The sequence below is a fragment of the Myotis yumanensis genome, unplaced genomic scaffold (assembly GCF_028538775.1).
Source record: "Myotis yumanensis isolate MYYU_CA2020_CCGP unplaced genomic scaffold, mMyoYum1.0.hap1 SCAF_12, whole genome shotgun sequence".
In the NCBI taxonomy this organism is placed as follows: domain Eukaryota; kingdom Metazoa; phylum Chordata; class Mammalia; order Chiroptera; family Vespertilionidae; genus Myotis; species Myotis yumanensis.
Window position 1 is genome coordinate 30556792 of NW_027223763.1, and position 20004 is coordinate 30576795.

The 20004-nt window shown below is 41.3% G+C and overlaps 1 long non-coding RNA gene across 1 annotated transcript in view; it reads left to right on the forward strand.

The window, feature by feature from the left end:
- Window positions 1–254: 254 nt before the first annotated feature.
- Window positions 255–20004, forward strand: part of LOC139020503 (uncharacterized) — a 76981-nt gene continuing 57231 nt past the window's right edge. Inside the window, exons 1-2 of the long non-coding RNA XR_011473320.1 lie at window positions 255–336; window positions 1391–1484. This is a non-coding gene — a long non-coding RNA (uncharacterized lncRNA). The remainder of the gene's footprint in view (window positions 337–1390; window positions 1485–20004) is intronic.

A 20004-nucleotide genomic window follows, 5' to 3' on the forward strand; every position in this document is an offset into this window, starting at 1 on the left:
TATTTTTATTGATTTCAGAGAAAAAGGGAGAGGAAGATAGACATAGAAAACATCAATGATGAAAGAGAGTCATTGATTGGCTGCCTCCTGCACACTCCCTACTGGGGATGGAGCCATAGTCTGGGCATGTGCCCTGACAGGGAATCTAACCATAACCTCCTGGTCGATACTGAACCACTGAGCCACCATGGCCAGCTGATTATTTCTAATGCTGTTTTTTTTTTCTTCATTTCTTTTCGCCCCTCCCACAAAAAGAAGAGCCTTGTTCTGTGGAGTGTCCTCTTGATGACAGGGAAGCCTGAGAATTGCTGTCCTTGCCCTTCAGAGTGTGCAGAGGTAAGAAAGTGAGGAAGGAAAGGGAACTTCTTGAGTTCTGACTCTGAAGCCATCACATCAACTAAGCATGAACTCATGTTATGTATTGGAAAGAGATGTATCAACAAGAGTAATCTCTTGCCTCAAGTAACAACTTCTTGGCATTTTTCTGATAGAGATAATCCAGTAGGCAATTAGAATATGTGCTAGGAACTTGGAACAGAGGTTCAGATGGAGACAGAAATTTGGGGACCACCACTTTCTATGGCTATAATGGAGCTGTAGATGGAGATGAAGCCTCTTAGGGAGGAGATGTGGAGAGAAAAGAGAAGAGAGGGCAGGATCCTGAGATAGGAGCCCAACATTACTGTAGAGCTCTGGTGCCATAGTCACATGATGACAAAGTGACACATATGAGGATGAAAACAAATCTACAGATGCAGCTGTGGTGCCATAATACCCATTGCTTTGGGATTTAGATAAGCTTATGGGCTTTATGTTAATTTGTGTCATTGATAGGAATTAAGTTAATAGAACACAAAATGAGAATTGTGACTGTAAAAGGGTTACATACTGTTCATGGGACAGCTAAGGTTAAAAAAGGCATAGAAAGCCAAAAATAGATGATTCCAAATTGCTCAGTTCTGTAATTCTGTTCAGAATATCCACAAATCAGTGTGTGCTTGTTATTCTTGATCACTGCAGTTGATTGGGAGGTGAAGAAAAAACAACCCACCCCAAAGACCCATGTTTGGACAAGTAATGAAGCTTTTATACAAGATCCCAGCAAAGTTACTCGGGACACGATGATGTCTTTGTTAAGCTTGGGTGACTTCCCAGTTCTCACTAAGTGCATCCATTTAGGTATGGATTTACCAGAGCATTCAGGGCAAGTCTCAGTGGTGCACCCCCTCAGAACTGGTTTGGTTACTGATCACAAGGAGATGATAATTATAAGCCAAGGGCCCCCTATGGAAATTCCACTGCTTTCTAGGTGCTTTCAAAGACTCAGAGATTATTACACAGGGAGCAAATTGTTCCCATGAAATAATTTCTCTTTGTGATGGATGCTTAGATGGAGAAGTGCAGCAAACACCTGAAAGTACTTGTGGCAGAAAGGACCCATGACTTATTGCATGAAAAACAGAAAACCGGCTGCCTGCTCTATAGTAAGTAATGTCTTATTGAAACACATGTCAATATAAAGCCTGATTTGGTTAGTTCATGAATTTCTACTTAATTTGTTTCTCTGGAATACTATTTTCTGAGAACAATTACTGAAGCCATGGAAATAACAATTTTACATTCTTGTTTTAAAATCCTGTGTTCTCCTTGCATGGATTTTAAAGGGTCAGTTTTCATTTGCACTAGACTTTCGGTAACTCTGAGTCCTTTTAACAGAAATCAAAGTCTGTAAAAGGTCGAAGGTAGAAGACAAATCTTCACCTGTAATACCAAGGAAAGGATTTAATGTCAGCACTGGCTCTTGGGCATCTGTACATGAGTCTTGCATGGAAGGGCCCAGCCTAAGGGAATGGAGCTGGAAGAACAATTTTCCTAGGAAGCTGAAGGGATGGTGCTCAGGCAGGTAGAAGATTTCAGCCCTAGCAATGGAGTGGAGCAGTATGATTTAGACATGGTTCAGAACTTGGGCTCTGGAGTGAGCCAGAGCTGGATTAGTGTTCCAGCTCTGCCTTTTTCTAGTTTCATGATTTTTGAGCAAGTCACTTTATTAGCCTTGGTTTCTTTATCCCATGAAATAGAAATTAAAAACTGTACCTACTTCATAGGAATATCACATTAAGTGAGTTAAGTTAATGCAGAGGTAATGCTCTTAGCAAGTTTCTGGTACAATGTGAAAGGTTCCGAGTGGGCCAGGGTCGCGCACCTATGACATGAGGCCATAATGTATCAGAAGAACTTTTATCCCAGGCACCTGGGTGCAGGAGGACGGAGTCCGAAAAAGGAATCCGTGGTGACTGAAGGGGGAGGCAGACTTTTATTAACTTCTGCTGGCTGCAAACAGTTCTGCTGACATAAGGGTCCGGTCTGTCCTTGGTTCCTCCTGGCATCAGATGTCTTAGTGGTTATCTAGGCTATGCCGAGCTCAAAGCTGCAAGCTTTCGGCAAGATATCTGCTAAGCACAATAAGTTTCCTTTGTCCCATTTTATTCTCTTTACCCTTTCACAATGAAGAGCTCAATGTATATGATTATGATGATGATGATGATGATGATGATAGACAAGGATCTTTGTTTGAGGGACCTGCCAGAGAGGTTTAGGTGCTGAGACAAGTGTCACCAGTATCCCAACAGGTTGGTCCCATTATCCAAGGACCAAAGTTTTCTGTTGTCTGAGTTGCCCTGTATATGCCAGGCATGGAGGTTCCCTATGTGATTATTATAGAAAGCCCAGTTTCCTCTAGCACAGTACTTCTCAATTCTGGCTACACATTACAACCCTCTGGAGCAGTGGTTCTCAACCTTGGCTGCACATTAGAACCACCTGGGAATCTTTTTAAAGTCCTGATTTCTGGGCCTCATCCTCCGGAAATTCTGTTTCTTTGTTATGGGGTGGGGCGTCAACATTAGTAACAAGGAAACAGAATTTCTGGAGGATGAGGCCCAGAAATCAGGATTTTAAAAAGATTCCCAGGTGGTTCTAATGTGCAGCCAAGGTTGAGAACCACTGCTCTGGAGCTTTCATAATGAACTAATGCCTGGGCCCCACCTCTCTGATATCCTGTGAAAGTTCACTGGTAGATTCTAATGTGCAATCCTACTTGGAAAACTACTGACTAGCAGTTTAACAAGTAAACTAAACATTGTTTTAATGCAACAGAATCAGTAAACACATAGTAGCAAGATACTTGCCAAACCCATAATTCTTTACTAATCAGTTGGAATAACTGGTTCTTTTTCTCTTTGACCTCTTTTCAGCATTTGACATCACTGACTCCTCCCTTCTTTTTGAAGCTTCTCCTCCCTGGATGTCCCTACTTCCTCTCTCCTCTTCACCTCCTACTGCCCCTCAGCCTTCCTCTCGGTCTTTTCAGCAGCTCTGCATCTTTCATGCACACCTTGGATGTTGACAGTTTTCTGGGGTCTATCCTTGGCATGCTTGATGGACATAGAGGAGTTACTGTCTTCCTTTGGGTGGTGTCACCAGATGGGGATGGGGCCCATAGTGGGTCTGCCTTGGGCTGGCTGGCAGTGGGTGGATTCTTGACTTTGTGCAGGAAAGATTTCACAATATGAATGCAAGTTATTTTGAGAGTACATTTATTAAAGCTGGAGACAGTGAAACAAAGGAAGGTCTTAGGGTAGAAGCAACAGGAAGGAGCCTAGGTGGTGCTCTGCTTTGATCCCTAAAAAAGCTATAGGAAAGAAGTGAGCCGAGGTGGGACTGCTGTTAGTTCACTGGAAAGTTAGAGAAAAGGGGCATTGGAAACAGGTTCAGGGGTTAGCACAGGATGAGCTGCTGCTGCCCACTTCTCCCTCGTTGCAAGTTTCTTTAGGAGAAAGAAAGTAAAATGTTCATGTCTGAGAATAGGCATGGGTGTGCTCTAGAGAGAGCCTGTGCTGGTATCCTTTGTTTTGAGGGTGTGTTTTTGTTTTTTGTTTTTTTTAAAATCTCTCTTCTGCTGGTAAGAATCTTAGGGGAGGGTTTCAGCAGAATATTCATCACCTTTCCAGGTGCATTTTTAATATGCCGATGCATCAAACTGAGCATATGGGGAGTTTGGGTTTATTCTTTGGTTGGCTTTCCTGTTTTACTTTCATCTTGCGTCTGTCAGGCTCTAATTGTTTTTTTTTTTGTTGTTGTTATTTGTTCCCCTGACTTCATCCGTTCTTGGGTTTAGCTGGCATAATTGGCATTAATTGGGTCTCTGCTACTCTGACCAGAGTGATTTAAGCTATTGATTCTCTACTCAGGGAGGACAGATATAAATCATTTGTTCTCAGGTTTCCTTGGTTAGGGAATTTAAGGTCTTGTGATACACTAGCTGGCTATAAATTGGTCAAATTGTTTGGCCTTAACTCAGTCTCCCTATTCTATTTGCCCAGGAATTTTCCTACCTTCTTTACTATCCTGCCTCAGTGGGATAAGTAACTTTCCAAATCTATCTGAAACAATCCCCTTTTGGGCAAACCCTCCACTGGCCATGGGAAGCCAGGGTTTTATATTCAACTAACACATATATGTGGGTAATTATATACATTTCTATTTCCCTAGCAGAATTATGTGTTATTTATGTGTGTGGAATGAATTTTTGTGTCTCCAGTGCCTACCCCAGTGCCTGGGACATAGTAGGTACTCTATAAATATTGATGGGAAGCCTGAATGCATTTTGTATTTTCCCATTAACAATAAATACAAGATATAACAATATAGCCAGATCATGATGTATTTATAAGTATTTAGCATATTACCAGCATAGGTTATGAATATGTATATCATAAATGGTCTATTGAGATAGAAATTCCTGAGGGAAATACAAAAATATCACCCTATTCCTTTCACTGAAAAAAATACAAAATTCCATTTTCCCACTATTATTAGACTGCAATAAATATTCATCCTTTGTCCCTCCAGGGGGGTCCCAAGCTTCCTGCAAGTGACATGTGTGCTAAATATGCCAGTAAACCACTGATTTTACTCTGAAGCCAGATTGGTGATCTTAGTTAGTGTGCTTCTTCCAATAGTTCACAGATTCAAATAACGTTAGACTTTTAATCTCTGAGACTAGAGGAGGCAGGGTAAAATTGTTCATGTACCAATTTGAGTTTAGGAAAAAAACTCTTGTGAAGAAGATAATAGCCTGCTTTTGGGAACAAAAGGGCCCATAAAACCCCCTAAAGTTCAAAGCCTCAGAGCTTTCTGCACAGTGCTGGCTGCTCACACCAACTAAATTATAAAGTAGCAGCTGGGCCTGCATAACTGACCCTGAGAGGTCCTGGTTCCAATAATAGTGTCTCCAGTTAGGGGAGGCATCAACTTCAGTGTGAGGTGAGCGAAGCCCCATGAGAATGCCATTACAGGTAGAACTTCCATTTCTTCAATTAACTCTCCACCCCTGACAGCACTCATGACCCCGTTACAACACTGGTCCCAAGGGAGCTGGGGTTGGGAATATGCTTGGCTTGGTGCAAATCCATTATGGCCAGGCAAACAATACAAACAATACCCCGCTATTGTGTGTGGAGGCCAGAACAATCGAAAGTGCCAATAGTGACAAATGATGGTACAGACATGAACATTGGGCGCTATGTGTCTTTTATCTTGAGGATAAAATAACTGTTCTAATTTATACTTGAAAACAGAAATGTTACTCAAACAAGTTGTTGGTGACCTTAAGACAAGGCCAATTTCGCCAAGCTCAGAGTTAGCTGAGTGCATCCATCTTTTTCAAGTAAATGAATATAAGTGTAGTTAGGATTTCAATTCAAAAGGCAGAAAAATGGAGCAATCTACAGTATACAATTTGTGCATGGCTGCTAGTTGATGGAGAGTAAATAATACCTGTAAAAGAAGAAAATGCAGGCCTTTCAGTAAAGTGGCAGCAAGTTTACCACTTAGGCACGCTGTTAATATGATGCGTTGGTGTGATTTTTGTTAAGTTCCTCCACCCCACTTCTTCTTCTTCTTTTTTTTTTTTTTTAACTTAAATCAATTTCTTAGAGCTAAAAGGCATCCAGTTTAGCAAAGACACAGGAAATCACTTCAGGAAGGTATACTTCTTTATCTTAGGAGATGAGTTTCAAAACTTGAAGTAAATAGGCCATATAGTTCTTCCCTTCCATGACAAAGGATACAATGGCCACATCATCCGATGAGGCAGAACTGAAGTCACCTTGCCTTAGGGCAAGTTTTAAAGTTCAGAGTAAAACCCATAAATTGGAGTTGTAAATTGAAAGATTCTAAATGGTTTGCACAGGAACAGTTTGCTGCAGGCACTCAAATTAGTCAGTCCTAACTAGGGTTTAAGGGACCTTCCTTGTTTTACAGATGGGGAAAGTGAGGATAGAGTTTAGAAAAACTTGGAGTCCTGCTTTGTCACTAATGATGGCTCTCTCCCAGGGTGGGTTTGGGGTTGGGTGAGGAGGGCAGAAAGCCTTTTTTCAGCTAGGAGTCTAAGAAATAAAATATCCAGGATGTAGGTAGGAATGAGTTTAACTGGCAAGCAAATGATCTTCAACTTGAGACTTCTCTAAATGAGCTTTGCACAGGCTCATTGTAAATCTCTTGTTATATCAACCCACTCACTTGATGGACAGAAACAGGGTGAGTCCAGATGTTAGGGGATGGAGTTCTCATCAAACAACCTGCCCTACCTTTGAATATACCAACACAATCTAAAACAAAGCTAAGTGAAAAACAAAAAACAAACACCCCAAATCTCAAACCCAAACCAAACAAAATAACCCCAACCAAACATATCAAACAACTAAAAATATTTTCTAAAGCAATTAACTGGCCCATCACTTTTAGGTCTCCCTGGCTCAGAATTGTGAGAGTTCAAAAAATGATGCTAAGTAAGGATGTTCCATTGGTTAACCAAGTATTGCCAATTATTTTGCCTGATTTATCTTTTTGTACCTCACTGCCACTTTCCAGTGACATCGTGGGCTTCACTAAGCTTTCCAGTGCCAGAACGCTGTATTAGGTAGTAGACTTCCTGAATAACCTGCCCACCACCTTTGATAAAATCATAGATCATTAAAATGTGGAGATGATCAGAGACTTGTGTGAGTGGTTAATGATGAATGGGCAGTCTATTAAACATGGAGTAATATTGAAAAGCTAGGGATTAATGAAAACAAATAATTATGTAACTTTTCTAATTTTCCTAAGTCATAAGCTCCTATGAAGCAAATCTTAGCAGAACCTACGTCTTTTCTCATAGTGGGCACCCAGAAAATGTCTATTGGTTTGATTTGAGAGCCATCTTTATTCAATAAAAAGGGAAACAACCTGGTTTTGTACTTGTAATTTTTGTGGCCGGCCTCTCATAGCTCAATGACCTCTGACCCTCCCATTATTTCGCAGTGATATTTTTGCATCGCCAGTGAGGGAAGGAAATGCATCTTGAAAGATGAAGTAGCAAACATGGAACAGTAATTATGAATACCATTGTAATTCACTAATTTTAATAATAGGAAAGGAGCAAAGGAAGGCCAGACATTATAGGCATGTCATTTGGGCAGCTTCACCAGGAAGCTGCAATTTCACATTCCCCAGGGAGCCACTGGCTCATTCCCTGGGAGTCGCTGGGGGAAAGGGGTCTAACAAAAGGGAAGATGGGCACATGTGCAGGAAAGTAGGGATGGCATAGGGAAGGTACTTGCCTGTCAGTAAACAGAGATCATTGCCTAGAGGGGGCAGGGCCATTGCAAGCCCGTAAAAATTTGGGATACACAATTCCCCAAAGGAGTTCACTTTTTTTGGCCTTTGGCACTCTTGGCGCTCTGTGCCTCTCTTGCATTAGCCTGTGTTCCCTCCATAGCCATGAGACCTGTGGACCCCACACACAGTGGACTGATGAACTGCAGTGGGGAACACAAACTAAGCTAGCCTGATGCTGGATTGGACCTGTGCTCCAACATGGAATGGAATCTCTGGACAACAGCTTTAATTCTAGCCCCATTGAAGGCACAACAGCTGGACTTTCCTTGCGGGGGGCGGGTGGGGGGGGGGGGGACCTAGAGAGAAAGGGAAATGAGACCGTGGAATCTCAGGGGTGTAACTCCACAGAAAGAAAGCTTTTTACTTTATCACATCCTCTTATTCCAGCGGCACCCCAGGAAACCCACTTCCCCCAGCAACAGGTGAGGATGAGGAGATCTCCCCATCAGTAACAATTACATAAACTGATATCAATAATCATTTCAATTCAAAATTTAATTTTATAAATTGAGAAGGGAACAATTAAATGTTTCATTAGCCATCAGGCAATGTAGATTTAGAAGATATTGTCAATCATCTATTCAATGCATAATTATTGAGAATCCAGTATGTGCCCGGTATTGGGTTAGCATTGAAGCTCTGGAGTTTATAAGGCTGAACGTGACAGACAGGATCTCTGCCCTCAGGGAATTTACAGTCTAGTGATAAATACAGTCATGTGCTGAATAATGACTGCTGCATAGTGACAGACTATATATGTGACGGTAGTCCTATAAGATTTTAATGGAGCTGAAAAATCCTATCGCCTAGTGATTGATGTGGCCCATGATTTCAAATGATTGCCAAGGATGAGGAGGATGCAAAAATCGACAAGGCTGTGGTTGAGATGGCAAACAACTTTAACCTGGGTGTGGATGAGGATGACACTGAGGAGCTCCGAGAGGTGGTTTCTGAGGAACGACTAATAAGTTGTTGGAATTGGAACAGGAATGCATAACTGAAAAAGCGGTAAGAGAAATTTCAGAAAAAGAAAAAGAGCCTCCAAGAAAATTTGCAGTGAATAGTTTAGCAGAAGTGTTTGCAGACCTCAATAAGCTCCTTAAAAAGTTTGAAGACATGAACCCTAACCACAAAAGGTTTCATTAATAGCAATGTTCATGGTGCATTATCTGCTTACAAGCAAATCTACATGAAAAAAAGTAACCAAGCAAGCAAACCACCATGGATATATTTCTTTTTTGTTTTTGTTTTTAATGGACGTATTCTGAAAAAAGTGGCACTTCCTCAAGAAGAGCCCAAAGCAGGTCCTTCAGAAGGTGTTCCAGAAAGCAGCATTTTTATCATAGGAGATGACTGCTCCATGCATGTCACTGCCTCTGAAGACTTTCTGGTGGGACAAGATGTGGAGGCAGAAAACAGTGACATTGATGAACCTGACCTTGTGTGTGTTCATGTCTTAGTTTATCACAAAATAATTTAAAATAATGTGTTATCTTGATTTGGAAAGGAGGGAGGGAGGACCATTGGTCAACAGAGCGGCCTGTGTGATTTCACTTCCTTTTTTTTTTTCTTTTTGGTGATTTCACTTCTGATCTTGTAATTGTCTTCGCCCCCCAGAGTAAAACATTTTAAAATATAAACACCCCTCCCCCACCCTGCACCTGTCAGTATCACTGACCCCTGCCTGAGATAACCACTCACCGGACTGTTATCTCCATAGATCAGTTTTGTCTGTGTTTGAACTTATGTATTCTTTTGTTCCATCTCCTCATGTTGTTGCACGTAATTGTTAAAGATTACTTTTTGTAAATTTTATTTATTTTTTGTTTAAATGTTTTTATTGTTGAGACTGTTGCAGATGTCTCCACATTTTAAAGACGATTTTTTAAAGAAAAACACCTTTAAGGCCACGGGGAAGCATTTTACATCATCATAGTGATTTAATTCATCTTGTCTGCTGTAGAAATCAACCAGAAGTATTGCTTGGAGGAAGCCAAGTAGTTATTGTGTATTTACATACATAGTACATAAAAGGACACCAAGTATTGCATGTGGAGAGAAGTTATATAAATCTTGGTCAGCCAAACTGTAATTATATTCATTTATTCTAGGTTCCAGTTATTAAGAGAGGTGATTCTTCCCACACCCTGATTTTTAAAATGGAAATACTTGCATTTGGAACAAAATTTAAAGGATACAAAACAAAAGCTTGCAGGCAAATGTTAACAGCAGCATTATTCATGGTAGTCCCCCAAATGGAAACAACCCAGAGGTCTATCAACCAGTAAATGGATAAATGAATTGCAATATATCCACACTATGATTATTATTCAGCAATAAAAGGAATGAAATATCAATACATGCAATAATGTGAATGAATTTTAAAACATACTAAGCATAAAGGTCAAATGCTACATACTGTATGATTTAATTTGTATGACATTCTAGAAAAGACAAACTGATCATGACAGAGAGCAGATGGGTGGTTGCCTGGGGCCAGGTGGAAGAGGGCTTTGGCTGTAAAGAAGCACAAGGGAATTTTTAAGGTGCTAGAACTGTTGTATATCTTGATTGAGTGGTTATATAACTACATTATTATATACATTACCCCAATTCATTAAACCATACTTTAAGAAATGGGTGAATTTTAATTTTGTAAAGTATACCTCAATAAATTTCCATTTGCAAAAGAAGTGTATAAACAGTGAAAAGTAATTCTCCCTCCCACACCTGTCCTTTAGCCTCTTGGTCATCCAGTCTTTGCCCCCCCCCCCCCCCCTCATTTATCTTTTGTAGTGGTTCTTTTTTTAAAATATATTTTTATTGATTTCAGATAGGAAGGGAGAGGGAGAGAGTGATAGAAACATCAATGTTGATAGAGAATCATTGATTGGCTGCCTCCTGCACGCCCCACACTGGGGATCGTGCCTGCAACCCAGGCATGTGCCCTTGACTGGAATCGAACCTGGGACCCTTCAGTCTGCAGGCCGACACTCCACCAAGCCAAACCAGCTAGGGCTGTAGTGGTTCTTTAGAGCTATATGATGGATACTTGAATAGTTTGAAAATTGGGCTACGAATACTAGAATTCAGATGTCACATTTTGATAACTGAAATCATAAAGATGTTCCCAATATATTTTATAAAAATATATTTTATTGATTTTTTTACAGAGAGGAAGGAAGAGGGATAGAGAGCTAGAGACATCAATGAGAGAGAAACATCGATCAGCTGCCTCCTGCACACTCCCTACTGGGGATGTGCCTGCAACCAAGGCACATGCCCTTGACCGGAATCGAACCCGGGACCCTTGAGTCCACAGGCTGACGCTCTATCCACTGAGCCAAACCGGTTAGGGCGTTCCCAATATTTTTTGACTGTATGCTCAGAAGAACTCAATCTGTTTATTCATGTCACTTACTGAATGCTTGCTACGGACCAGCTACTTTGCAAAGGCTTCTCATTCTATTCTCCTCACAATCCTCTGAGATGTGTATTAATAGCCTTGTTTGATAAGTGAGGAGGTTGAAGCTTAGAGACTTTAGGTAACAAGTTTACCCACTTAGTAAGTGGCAGAGCTGGGGTTCAAGCCCAAGTCTGTCCCAGGCAAACACAGTCTGTGGTCATAGACCACAGAGCAATGTGTGGTCTTGATTTGGAAAGGAGGGAGGGAGGACCATTGGTCAATGGAGCAGCCTGTGTGATTTCACTTCTAATCTTGTAATTGTCTTAGCCCCAAACTTAGAACAACCCACCACCTCTACCTTGATTCCACACCCCTTCAGAGTCTTTAGTACTAGTTCTCAAAACAGAAATATTTTAGTTTGGGGCCTCAGCTGTTTTCAACTTTCTTATTCAAAGAAAAGTAATTCTACTTTAAAGATGAAGTTTTCCCTTATGTGGGAAATGCCTTTTCAGTCCACATTAAAACTCAAATTTAGTTTCCCCAGTCTGTTAGCTGCAATAATAAGAGAAGGCTCAATAGTGAAAAAGCCCTTCTGTTACTAGGATCATCTCCTTAAAATAGTATCCTCCAGGGACACAGGCAGGCAGATGTGCTTACACTGGCCAAATGATTAGCTGCAAGAGTTTTAGCAAAACAAATAAATCTTCTGAGCCCTACAGGTCATACCCACTCTATTGTTTTGTTCTCTCTTTAGTTGAGTCTGGCAAAGATGGTCAGATATTGGTACAATATTGGAAATGACTTCAGCTTGTAAAGACAAAGGAAGAAATGCAAGGAGATTGCTATTGGCAAAAACATTCTGGTGCTTTCCCCTGTATTGTGCTAAACCTTCTCTTTCCTGCCCAACTCCTAAAGCTGCGTGCTACAATACAGTGTCAAATTCCAGGAAATTTATGTCAGAATTCCTATAGCTAGTTGAGCGTCTGTTCTGAGTGTGCTTTTGTTCATCAGTGGGTATGAGGGATGAGCAGACAGCTGGAATATTTTCTAATGTAAAGTTAAATCTTTACCTTTAAAGGGTGCCGGCAGCCCCATATTATTGCAATAAAGGTTCCATCAGCCTCTCCAGCTTCCATGCTGATTGCTGAGAGCCAAATGTACTTTTAGTGAGTCACATTGGTAGCTTGAAGACAGTCAAGGTGGATGTATTTACACCATGGAAATTGGTAACCATACAAATCAGGGATCTCCTCTCCCCCTAACTCTCTCCCTACCTGTTCACTGCATATAATGCTTTGGAGAGCTTTCTAGAGAGGCTTGGAACTGGTTCATTGTCCAAAGATACAACTTGAGAATAATACTACTAATAATCAGTTAAATGAACTGTATAGTGCCAAACCCTGTGTGTAGTGCTTTATATAATTTATCTTGTTTAATTTTTGTAACAAAGCGAGCAAAGTAGATATTATTAGCCCTCAGTGCAAATGAGGTCACTGAGAATAAGATTCATCCAATCAGATGGCAAGTAGAGATGAGTTTGATGCCATACCTGACTCCTGAGCCAGTGATCTTACCTCTTACCGCAGCCTTTCACAGCCAGGTGCCTGCGGCCTCAGTCCCTACTTCTCACCCTCACTTCTCCAAAGCAGCCCCTGTGTTTTCAGCTGAATCTTACTGCTGACTTTTCGGTTCACTAAAAACAACAACAACCACCCATGGGCAATTACCTTGCAATAGGCCAACTGAGATCTTGACAGGCATTTCATCCAAGAATGAGAAATAACCAAGGGTTGTAAGAACTGGGTGTCAGCAACAGAGTGACATTTTGGATTGAGACAGTGATCTTAGTTTCTTGATGACATGATGATGGAAGTTATTCTTTTAAATAGAACTCTCTCACCCACTGGGCTAATATAGGTCAGTAATTGTTTGTGTTCAGGGTTTAACTTCAGGGAAGGTGCTAGGCGATCATCAAGCATATGACTGAAACCATCTCCCCAGCATCCCTTCACAATAATACTCTAATAGTTGGTGGCTGCAGAGCACTTTAAATTTGGAATCTAAATAATATCCATAAACAAAAGCCTGTCTATTTGCAAGGCTCCCTGAAGAGGGTGATGGGTGAACTGGATGCTGCCAGTGCTGCTCCTGTGGTTACAGCCCAGACCCTGTCATTGCTTAAAAATGTTCCTTTCAGAAAATCCCATCCGGCATCCACATCCTTGCATCCCTCCTCCTCCCCTCTCACTAAATCTGCTTGTTCTTCAGCTGCCTCAAGGCTCCAGGATCCCAGCTGCTTCGTCTAACAGGCTTTCCAGGCTCGCTTTCCCTGCGGCCTGGAATCCACAGTCAATCTCTATGCTGGTTTCCTATGGAGAACACTCAACTTCCTGGATTTTCCTCTGCATTTGCTCTACCATTCACCCCTCTCTCTTCTGCACAGTGGAGACACATAACTGCCCAGTGACGATGGCTCCACTGAAAGCTATTTTCTGGCATCTTCTGAGGCTCGCAGTGCTTCACTCTAGGTCTTTTATTTTCCCAGATGTCTTCCTTTCCTATTTCCCTTTATTGTTTTTTTCTGGCCTCCCGTCTCTCCTTCGTTGCCCCCATCCCTTCAACCACTGCAGGTAGGATTGTCTTTCCTTTCTCAGAGGCAATAGAGGTCCTTAGACGGGAACTCTCCCTTTCATCTTTAAACTTGTCTATAAAAGTATTTCTTTCCTGTTTTAAAAAAAGAGCTGCCCTTTTTCCACCACAAAGCTAAGTCCTTCCCCACCATTTAGTTTTCCTGATTGTTTAAAAACATAAATGTGATGGTGCCATTTTTTTTTTTTTTTTTGCTTGAAACTCTCCAGATGCTTCCCATAGCATCCTGATTAAAAAGCAAACTCATTATTGTGGTCTTCAAGAAATGTTTGAACTAAAACAGTATTTCTCACCCCAGGCTGCACCACAGAACTTAAAAAATAATCATGCCCAGTCACCTCCAATAGATATTCTGATTTCCTGGTCAACAGCAATTTTAAAAAAACACTCAAGTGATTTCTTACCTCTCTTGAGGCACCTCATTCCATTCCCAGCCTTGCTCTCCACCTTGACCCCTTCCCTCCACTCTTCACAAACCTCAGGTTTCAGCTTAAAGGTCACCATCTATGGGAGGTATGACCTGAGACATTTGCCTCTACTCCAACTCCCCATGACGGAAAGTCACAGGAATAATGACTGTGTGACTTACCAAAACACTAAATAAACAAGTTCTGCTTGAAACCAACTTAATAACAAACTATAAAATAATGAGATGTATGTGCATTACTTGTGGGAGGTTCCCTCTGTACATTGTCCAAATAGTTTCTATGGTGTTTTTGTATATTTCAAATGTGAATTATGTTGAGAGTGAGTGCCATGGCAACCCATGTAGAAAAACCCAAGAAAAAGCAACTCATTCCTGTGGCTTCACTCTGAAATTAATTTTGCACAGAGAGCGGCCTGCATGAGTGTTTTTCTATTGAAATGAATCATGATTAATTCAGTTGGATTTGATCAAATACAGGCAGAGAATTTCCTTTTTTTTTTTTTTTTTTTTTTACCGAGTGTATCAAAATGAATTTAGGGCTGAAAGCTTTCAAATACCAGTTTCCATGTAAATGAGAGGCCAAGGCTCTGACCCCTGGGTTGGGAGAGTGTTGTTGATCCACAACTGATGGAAGGGCACAGATTTTTCATGTGGGGATAAGTCCTGCTTAATAACGGTCCTAAAAAGAAGATGTCAGGCCACAGAGTTCCTGGGTCATCATCCTCTTTAGCTCTGCCAGAAAGGCCAAGTAGCTGCAGAGCCCAGGTCTCTCCTTCCTGGGCCGGCCACACACACGGGATTCCTTAGACATGGCAGCACCATGTGCGGGTGATGGTGAATCATTAGCCAGTGTGTCACAGTGTCCGTGAAGTAGTTGTCACTGACCTGAATGCAGGGTGAGCTCTCAGCAGCAATATGGGCAGCCAATTAAAGAGCAGTCTCTCAGGGATGCCAGTTCCTGGGGACCCAGGGTTCCCTGGGCAGGCTGAGGATGTGCTCTGTCATGTCCAATGAGCTAGTTGGTCCGTCTATCACTGGTGGCTCCCTTTCTGGCTGAGTTGGCTATTTCTTCCCTAATTAAACACTGTGTTTTTCCTCTCAGGGGAAGGAGGAATGGTTACCTATGGGCTGAGAGGAAAGAAGTTTGCTACAGTCCCCAAAGAGGTCTATGGCACTGCTAACCCTATTCAAAGACCAGAGAGAAACCCTTTTCATTAATTCCTGGAGTTGTTAACAGCAACCCTTTTTTAAAACTCAGCTTCAAGTAATTTCTTTGTTCTATGCCTGGTTTCTGACTCTTTCAAGCCCATCACAGTCGCCTCATGAAGCATAGAGGATCCCAGAATTTTGAAATTTTAGTGACATCTTGGGCCAGTGGGAAGGGAGACATTTACTCCCTTCAGACCACCTGAACCACAGAGAATTAAAACTGTAGGTGACTGGTGAGTCCCCCAACCCCGTCTTTCTTTTCCCTTTTTCCTAGGGAAGATGAGTGAGTAGGGGTCCCTGGCAGGGGTGTTCCCACAGTCAAAAGGAGAGAGCACTAAGTCAGGTGGCAGTGAAGATTGGGGTTTTCCAGTTTGGGTGGTAGATGTAAGTTTCATTAAACATGTCAGCTGGTTTTCAACAAGATTTTGAGATTTGCAAATGTATTCCCTAACCCTTTCACTCCCCTTTCTATATCTCCTTTCTTCCTAATGTGGCCTCTGCCCCATCCCCTCCTCAGCCCCCATTCATGGCCACTGTCTCATCCAGAGTTCTAGATCATCACTTCCTCCTCCAAGCTCCCAGTCAAACCCACCCATCCTGTGGGGCCTCATTAGTGTCTGGCTTATTGTTAATTAAATAAATTACTCTTGTTGAGATATCAGATATGGTTGGAAAAGGTGATCTTTTGCATTGTAATAGGAAACACTATTGTTTTATCTCATGAAAGGAACACATAGTGAGAACCCAGGTTTGGGGGCAACCCCAAAGAAGGGAATTTTTAGCAATCCTCCACACCTTCCAAAGAGGAAAGTGTCTGTTCTTGTAAAGGACAATTCGTTTCCATTCAGCCTTAGTTCAGGCTACAGAAGGAAAACTGGAAACTTTTAGAAATTGGTTTTCCTTTTGATATATCAAGAGTTGCTGCCGAAACCGGTTTGGCTCAGTGGATAGAGCGTCGGCTTGCGGACTGAAAGGTCCCAGGTTCGATTCCGGTTAAGGGCATGTACCTGGGTTGCGGGCACATCCCCAGTAGGAGATGTGCAGGAGGCAGCTGATCGATGTTTCTCTCTCATCGATGTTTCTGACTCTATCTCTCTCCCTTCCTCTCTGTAAAAAATCAATAAAATATATTAAAAAAAAAAAAAAAAGAGTTGCTTGCCATTCTTTGGTTCAGGCTGGTAGAAGCTTCTTGCCGAAGGTATTAAAACTTTTTCATTTTCCTCGACATTTTAATCAGGTGGTTTGAATAAGGAGGAGAAATCTGAAGGAATGCAGCCATCCACAGGCTAAGAGCCCTCACAACCACCCACATTATCTTCAGGGAGAAAGATCAGCTCCTCTTTCACAGCCCCAAGCTCATTACTTGCGCTATATTTACTTTCCCTTTTCCCCAACCTCCCTCCTGCTCATCCCTTCCACCTTGCCAGACTCATTATCTTAAAATCTGCTTCTAATCTTTTCACTTCCCAGTTCAGAAAGGCATCCCTGGCTCTCTGTCTGAGTTGAATGCAGATACTTGACTCTGGCTTCTCAGAACCCCCATGGTAATAATGTTGGCAACTGCCCCTTGTGCTGCATTTGCTATGTGCCCCACATTGTTCTAAGCCAGGGGTGGGCAAACTTTTTGACTCGAGGGCCACAATGGGTTCTTAAACTGGACCGGAGGGCCGGAACAAAAGCATGGATGGAGTGTTTGTGTGAACTAATATAAATTCAAAGTAAACATCATTACATAAAAGGGTATGGTCTTTTTTTTTTTAGTTTTATTCATTTCAAACGGGCCGGATCCGGCCCTCGGGCCGTAGTTTGCCCACGGCTGTATAAGCACTTTACACATATTAATCCATTTCATTTTCACATTCCTAGAGACAGGCACTATTATTGTTCCCATTTTACAACTGAAAAAACTGAGGTACAGAGAAGTTATACTTAAGACCACAAAGCGCCAGAACCGGTTTGGCTCAGTGGATAGAGTGTCGGCCTGCGGACTCAAGGGTCCCGGGTTCGATTCCGGTCAAGGGCATGTACCTTGGTTGTGGGCACACCCCCAGTGGGGGGCGTGCAGGAGGCGGCTGATCAATGTTTCTCTCTCATCGATGTTTCTGGCTCTCTATCCCTCTCCCTTCCTCTCTGTAAAAAATCAATAAAATATATATTAAAAAAAAAAAAAAGACCACAAAGCTCGCAAGAGGCAGAATGGGGATTTGAACCCATGAAGTGTGGCCCTGGGAGTACATCCCCTTTAATACCACAGTTCCTGCTTCTCTAAGGTGGGCCCACATTCCTTTCCATCCCCCCCCCCCCCTTTTTTTTTTTTTTACTGTTTGCTTATTGCATATTCCAGGGATATCACACTGTCTTGATTACTATAGCATTATAGTAAGTCTTGAAGTCAGGTAGTGTCAGTCCTCTGACTGTATTCTTCTTCAATATTGTGTTGGCTCTTCTGGGTCTTTTATCTCTCCATATAAACTTTAGAGTCTGTTTATCAATATCCACAAAATAACATGCTGGTATTTTTACTAGGATTGCATTGAATCTATAGATCAAGTTGGGAAAAACTGACATCTTGATTATATTGAGACTTCTTATCTATGAACATGAAATATTTCTCCATTTATTTGGTTCTTTGATTTCTTTCATCAGTTTTATAGTTTTCTTCATATAGATCTTGTACATATTTTGTTAGATTTATACCTAAATATTTCATTTTTTGGGTGTTAATGCAAATGGTATTGTGTTTTTAATTTCAAAGTCCACGTGTTTATTGCTGGTATATAGAAAAGTGATGGATTTTTATAGATTAACTTTGTATCCTGCAAATCTTGCTATAATCACTTATTTGTTCCAGGAGATTTTTGTTGTTGATTCTCTTGGATTTACTACATAGACAATCATGTCATTTGTGAACAAAGATAGTTTTATTTCTTCCTTCCCAATCAGTATGCCTTTTCTCTTCTTGTCTTGACTTGTCTTGTCTTAGTGCATTAAATAGGACTTCCAGTACAATGTTGAAAAGGAGTGGTAAGAGGGGACATTCTTGCCTTGTTCTGATCTTAGTGGGAAAGCTTCTAGTTTCTTACCATTAATGATGGTGAAATGTTAGCTATAAGATGTTAGCTGTAGTTTTTTAAAAAAATATCTTTATTAAGTTGAGGAAATTTCCTTTTATTTTTGTTTATTTAGGAATAAACATTTATCATGAATGGGTGCTGGCTTTTGTCAAGTGCTTTTTTCTGCATCTATTGATGTACCATCTGATTTTTCTTCATTAGCCTGCTGACCTGGGCCCATTTTTTTATGTTGGGCAAGTTGTGCATACCTAGGATAAATCCCACTTGGTTGTGATGTCTAATTCTTTTCATACATTGTTGAATTGAATTTGTTAATATTTTGTTGAGGATTTTTGCATCTATGTTCATGAGAGATATTGGTTTATAATTTTCTTTTAAAATCTGTCTGGTTTTGGTGTTAGGGTAATTATGTTTCATAGAATGATTTGGAAAGTATTCCTCTTCTTCTATCTTCTAAAAGAGATTTTAGAGAATTGGTATTATTCCTTTCTTAAATGTTTAGAAGAACCAGTGAACCCATGTGAGCCTGATGCTTTCAGTTTTGGAAGGTTATTAATTACTGATTCAATTTTTAAAATAGATATGGGCCTATTCAGATGCTCTGTTTTTTTTAAAATCTATTTTTATTGATTTTAGAGAAGAAGGGGTCGGGGAGAGATAGAAACATCAATGATGAGAGAGAATCATTGATCAGCTGCTTTCTGCATGCCCCTACTGGGGACCGAGCCCACAACCCAGTCATGTGCCCAGGGAAATCAAACCGTGATCTCATGATTCATAGGTTGATGCTCAACCACTGAGACACACTGGCTGGGCAGTTTTTCCTTTCTTTATGTAGACCCAAGTTCTAATTTTTTTTAAAGAACTGCCACTGGCTCATAGAGGGAAGCAGGGAGCAGGAGTTAGGTCACTCATGGAGGGAAGAGAAAATGTTCTGGAAAGATTCATTGCTTTCTTCTTCTTATGTAAGATGTGGTTTCCCCAAAGAAACAAGATGCTAAATAAAAGTTAGGGTCTCAAACCACAAGCCTACTTTAACCCACGTTGTTGCTGACTATATTCAATTTAATTTTGTTGACATCAACAAGGCAGAGTTTTCTTTTCTTGCCAGAAGGAGGAAGTAGAAGCGAGTAGGCTTTGAGGATGACCCAAATGGTGCAATTTATAGTTTTCACTGAGCATGGAAGTGTGTGTGTGTGTGTGTGTGTGTGTGTGTGTGTGTAGGGGGGTGGGAAGGGTGGGAGGGAGGATGGGGTGGAAAGATGAAAAAAATGTGGCCCCTGCCCTCAAAGAGCTGTAGTTGGAAAGGCAGATACGTACTCAACTAATATGTGCAATGATGGTGGAGGTGTCATCTGACCCCAGGGTGACAGAAGTATTCAGTCTGAGTGGGAAAAGCTAAAAAATTGTGAAAGATGTGGCAGCTTCCACTTGAAGGATGTTAGGGCATTTAGCAGCAGGGGGTAAAGACAGTATGCATTTGAGGCAGAGAACATGGTTGGGCAAAGGTTCAGGAT